The sequence below is a fragment of the Castanea sativa genome, chromosome 1 (genome assembly GCF_040712315.1).
Source record: "Castanea sativa cultivar Marrone di Chiusa Pesio chromosome 1, ASM4071231v1".
In the NCBI taxonomy this organism is placed as follows: Eukaryota; Viridiplantae; Streptophyta; class Magnoliopsida; order Fagales; family Fagaceae; genus Castanea; species Castanea sativa.
In genome coordinates this window covers 75,429,643-75,435,413 of record NC_134013.1, presented here as the reverse complement: position 1 = coordinate 75,435,413, position 5,771 = coordinate 75,429,643, and the positions used below count along the sequence as shown (strand labels likewise).

The window sequence follows — 5,771 nt, the reverse complement described above, 5'->3', positions numbered from 1 at the left end:
TTTTTTTTTTAAATTCCAAATATATAATGGGGGGGGGGGGGATTTGTGCTTGAACGTTTCTGTTGAAAACACAATAAGGTTTTTCAATAGAAATTTTCATTTTATTCTTTTTTCAGTAAATTGATAGTGAATTTGGACATGAAATTATTTTGCTTCGAAAGAAAAATTTTATTAAACCAAAACAGGAGTAAATTAGTAGCATTTCAAAAGGATTGGAGGAGTACAAACAGAACCGAAATAGCCCTACAAGGAATTACAGAGTGGCCATCGAGCTTGAACATGAGAGGCCTGATTTGTGCCTTTGGGAATCCACCTAAAACTGAAAGACAGCACCTGGACTTCTCTTTACTTCTCTCTACAAGCACATTGGCTATTTTCCATGAAATAGCATCAGAAGGATAATTAATACTGAGTATACATTCCTTGCAATCCCCCAACATGTGCCAGATTGTAGTTCAAGACTATATTGACAGCCCTGCCCAAAGCTTTGGCTTCGGCTTGAATAGGAAGATTGGTGTTCACTTTGATGGAGAAGGCGAATACCAAGTTTCCTTATCAATCTCTATCGACGAGGGTTATGGCTGATCTGTTTGGATCAACTGCCGCGTCACAATTGATCTTAAGACTCCCTTTTGATAACAGTGTAGATTGGACTTAATTGAACGAAAGTGATGTTTAAGAACTCAATTCAAATTTTTTCATAATTTTTTGAAATTTTTAACACAAAAAATCATAAATACTCAAAAAAAAGCTTTTGGAGACACTAGCAGCCTGGGAAGCATGAACACAGCACCAGAGGAGCCGCACCTGAGTCTGACACGGCCTGACATGGCGTGCGGTGGGCGATGCCACTGCCTGCACGTCAGTGCCACGTCCTTTTTTTTTTTTTTTTGGTTTCTCGATACGGGCCGATTCATGCTGACTTGGGCCGATTCATGCCAATTCGTGCCAAATCGGGTCATATTGGCCAAAACCACCGATACAAGCCGAAATTCAAGTTAAAAAAAAAATTTTAAAAATGTAAAACGCACCGTTTCACTCAAACTAAACTTCAAAACTGAAAACACTAAGTCATTTGTTTGCTCAGCCCTTCTCTCTACCTCTCTGCTTGTGTCTGTGCCTTTATGGCCTTTCTGTCTTATTGTCTCCCCTCTCTGCTCTGAGCTCTCCATTCCTCTCTCTCACTATTTCAACACAGGCTTCAAGCCTTCAAAATCTCGGTCTTAGTTTCAACTCAAGCTTCAAAATCATAAAGAGTTCACTCGGTTTTAACCCCCAAGCTCACCGACCCAACTCTCAACTCAAGTATCAAATCATTTAATTTTTTTAATTTTTTTTTTAAATTTCTATATATAAGCTGCCTGTATTAGTGTAATGTTGTGAGTTGTGACTTGGGTTTGATTGTTTATTTAGTTATTATATATTTGTCAAATTATTTGTAGGTTAAATTAAAATTATTGAATTTACAATGGAGGAAGCCACTAAAATTATTAAATTAAAATTAAAATTATTTGTCAAATTATTTGTATTCTAATTTCCGAACATCATGGAATGTTTTAATTTCAAACTTGTGGATTGTATTTAATTTATAAACATCATGTTTTAGTTATTATCTACTATTACTCTTAAATTTGATATATGTTTATATAATGTAAAAGAAAAAGTATATTTAGCAATATATAGAAAATAAAAATATTTTTAATAATTTTTTAATTGCCGCACTCACCGCACCCTACTTTTTCAAAAATTGCCGAATCTCGTACTCACACCTGCACCCGAATCTAAAAACGCACTCATACTTCATAGCTAGCAACACAATTCTAACATAGACTAACAAGAGATTAAAGTGACAAAATTGAATTAAATTTTGGACAAAACTAAAGAGTGAAATTTGTAATTTTATGGGAAAAAAAAAAAAAAACAATTATCAAATTCCATTGTCGAAAATACCCTTCCCGCTTTGTGTGGCAACTGTCAGCAAGGATCGCCAACCATATCAACACCTTGTTTCTGCTTCTCTATGCATGGCTTCTCTTGCTTTTACCACCACTCCAAGTCCACAGTTCCCTCCTTTCAAACCCAAAAAATCTCACAAATTCATACCAACCCATCTCACAAAGCTTCAAGAAGATGCCAAAAGCCATCAAGTTTTGTACAAATCTTACTTCCATCGCATCTCCTCTCTATGCAAAGAAGGCCAAGTTCAAGAAGCTGTGAACCTTCTCGCTGAAATGGAGCTCAAGGATCTCAAAGTTGGGCCTCAGATTTACGGCGAGCTCCTTCAGGGTTGTGTGTATCAACGAGCTCTCTTCACAGGTCGGCAAATTCATGCACATATTGTAAAGCACGGCAATTTCTTTACAGAAAATGAGTATATTGAATCAAAGTTGGTGATTTTCTATGCGAAATGCGATGTTTTGGAGGTTTCAAACTGTTTATTTCGCAGGCTACTTGTACAGAACGTGTTTTCTTGGGCTGCAATTATTGGTATGCATTGTAGGATGGGTTTTAGTGAAGAAGCTTTGTTGGGTTTTGTTGAAATGCAAAGAAATGGGTTCTTACCGGATAATTTTGTAGTTCCGAATGCTTTGAAGGCGTGCGGTGCTCTGGGGTGGATTGGGCTTGCAAAAGGGGTTCATGGGTATGTGGTGAAGATGGGTTTTGGTGAGTGTGTATTTGTGGCAAGTAGTCTTGTGGACATGTATGGGAAATGTGGGATTTTGGAGGATGCAAGGAAGGTGTTTGATGGTATGCTTGAGAGGAATGTGGTCGCTTGGAACTCGATGATTGTGAGTTATGTCCAAAATGGAATGAGTGAGGAAGCGGTTGAGGTATTTTATGATATGAGAGTGGAAGGTATTGAACCAACTCGAGTCACTGTTTCAAGCTTTCTTTCAGCTTCGGCTAATATAGGTGCACTTGAAGAGGGTAAGCAAGGGCATGCTATTGCAGTATTAGGAGGATTAGAGTTGGATAACATATTGGGTACTTCTATTATAAACTTCTATTTCAAGGTCGGTTTGATTGATGATGCAGAGCTAGTTTTTAGTAGGATGCTTGAGAAAGATGTGGTGACATGGAATTTGCTCATATCTGGTTATGCACAATTTGGGCAGGTTGACAAGGCACTTAATATATGCCAACTGATGAGATCAGAAAACTTGAGGTTTGACGCTGTGACTCTTGCATCCTTGTTGTCTGCTTCGGCAGATATAAGTAATATGAAACTTGGTAAGGAGGGGCATTGTTATTGTATTAGAAACAACCTAGAATCTGATGTGGTTGTTGTGAGTAACATTGTAGATATGTATGTCAAATGTGATAGAATTGATTATGCAAGACAAGCTTTTAACTCCTCAGTTAAGAGAGATATTATATTGTGGAACACTATGTTGGCTGCTTATGCAGAGTTGGGTCAAAGTGGTGAGGCCTTGAAATTGTTTTATCAGATGCAGCTGGAGGGTGTGCCACCAAATGCTATATCATGGAATTCTGTAATTTTGGGTTTCCTTAGAAGTGGCCAGGTCAATGAGGCTACAGATATGTTCTTGCAATTGCGTTCCCTTGGTGTCCAGCCTGACTGGATCCCGTGGACTACTCTTATCTCTGGTCTGGCTCAAAATGGTTTTCAAGATGAGGCAATTTTGGTTTTCCAGCAAATGCAAGAAGCAGGGATTACACCCAATACCACTAGCCTTTTTTCTGCACTCTCAGCTTGCACTGATAAGGCAGCATTACATTATGTAAAAGCTATTCATGGCTATGTTACGAGGCATAATATTTGGCTTTCTATACCTATTGCAACCTCTTTATTGAACATGTATGCTAAGTGTGGAATTACTGATCAAGAAAATTGTGCGTTTGATATGATTTTAAGCAAAGAATCTATAATGCAATGATATGTGCTTATGCTTTACATGGTCAAGCTCTAGCAGTGCTCAAACAATTTGAGGAGGAAGGTATAGAACCAGATAACATAACCTTTACTAGAATCCTATCAGCATGCAGCCATGCCGGGCTAGTGAATGAAGGTCCTTTTCAATAATATGGTCTCTAAATTCCATATGAAGCCAACCACGGAGCATTATCACTGTGTGGTTAATCTTCTTGCTCCAGTAATTTTGATGAAGCATTTAGGCTTATTCTGACAATGACATGCAAGGCTGATGCAGATATATTAGAATCACTTCTTGCTGCTTGTTGAGATTTCCATGAGATTGAACTTGGGAATTATTTGTCCAAACATTTATTAAAATCAAAACCAGATAATCCTGGAAATTATGTGGCACTTTCAAATGCATATACAGTATACACCCTCAGGAAGGTGGAATGAGGTATCATACATGAGGTATATAATGAAACAAAAGGACCTAAGGAAGGTTCCTGGATGCAGCTGGGTTCAAATAGGGAGAGAACTTCATGTGTTTGTTGCTGGTGACAAATCACATCCCAAAATTGGGGATGTTTATACAACATTGGCTCTTTTGGTAATGGAGATGCAGTTTACAGGATACATGCCAACGTTTAATGGTGCTGAAATTCTATGCTCTTGAGCACAAGATTTCATAACTGACGTGAATTGGGAAGCTCTCATTATGGCATGCTAAAAATAAAACAGATAATTGTTGCAGACAAACTAATGTTCCCAAAGAAGGATAAAAATATCCTATGAATGCCTGGAAGTTGCACAAAACTTGCGAGGACAGGAGGGACCTTATTGACCTGACTGGAAAAGGACATGATCAGATCATCCACAAACTGTTGGGTGCAAGTCTGAATAAACTTGTTAACACTTTGAAGAAGCACAGCTTTGCTTAAGAGGATTCTGTAAGTGCCTGTAAATATGCACCACACTCAGTAGTATATAACATAACACTGCTGTTCTGCAGCTCTGGCTGCTTGGTTGGTTTTGTGACCTGTACCAGGGTATTTATCAAAGTGATGCTCTTATTTTTGTAATTAACTGTGTGAAATTGATTAGCATAGTGGATCTTAGAGCTTAGACTGAAGTAAAGTTAAATCAAGTATTGTCATGTATATGGAATTAGTCTACTTCTTTGAGCCCAGCAAGCAAAGTGAAGAGTTGGTTCTATGCTGCTAGCTAGATTGATGTAATGACAAACCAGAACAAATGATACTTATAATGCAGATCTTGGAATTGACAAGCCAGGTTTATGAATATTTTCCTAGGCTGTGGGTGAATACTTTTATTAAACTATTCCTAGTTCAAAATTATAAGTTAGGTACATATAACTTTTTCCAGTCTTCTGAAGCACATGCCTTAGAAACCAAGGAAAAAGTTGAATAGAGATATGCATATTAGTGGTGCAGTGTAGTTTGTTTGATCATGGAAAACCATGCCAAACTATTCTTAAATACATGTTTTTTATTCAAGTATCAACCTGAAGTCTAAATGCATATGATCAGCAAGCTATCCTAATTTTCCAACCACCCAATATAAGATCCTTTTTCTGGGGTTTTGATCTGTCAGGAAGGTGATGCAGCATGTGGGAAAAGGTTCTTGTTTGGTGACCACCACTAAGTAGTGCACCTTGTTTCAGGCACAAGCTAAGAATATAGAGATTGACAAATATTTTCAGTTGCTCTTACAATCTATTAGATCTTTGAAATCAATCCATTAGAAGCCTTAAGTATTGATTTCTTGCTTCAATGTAATTCAAAACAAAGTTCTAGATACATCATACATTTGAGCTTTTAAATCTTTCTCAAATAATCGCAACTTTAAAATGCTTGGGCTGTTGAGATACTTC

At 37.5% G+C, this 5,771-nt stretch overlaps 1 pseudogene; it reads left to right on the top strand.

The window, feature by feature from the left end:
• Nucleotides 1-2,039: 2,039 nt before the first annotated feature.
• Nucleotides 2,040-5,312, top strand: LOC142609724 (pentatricopeptide repeat-containing protein At5g55740, chloroplastic-like; annotated as a pseudogene).
• The last annotated feature ends 459 nt before the right edge of the window (nucleotides 5,313-5,771 follow it).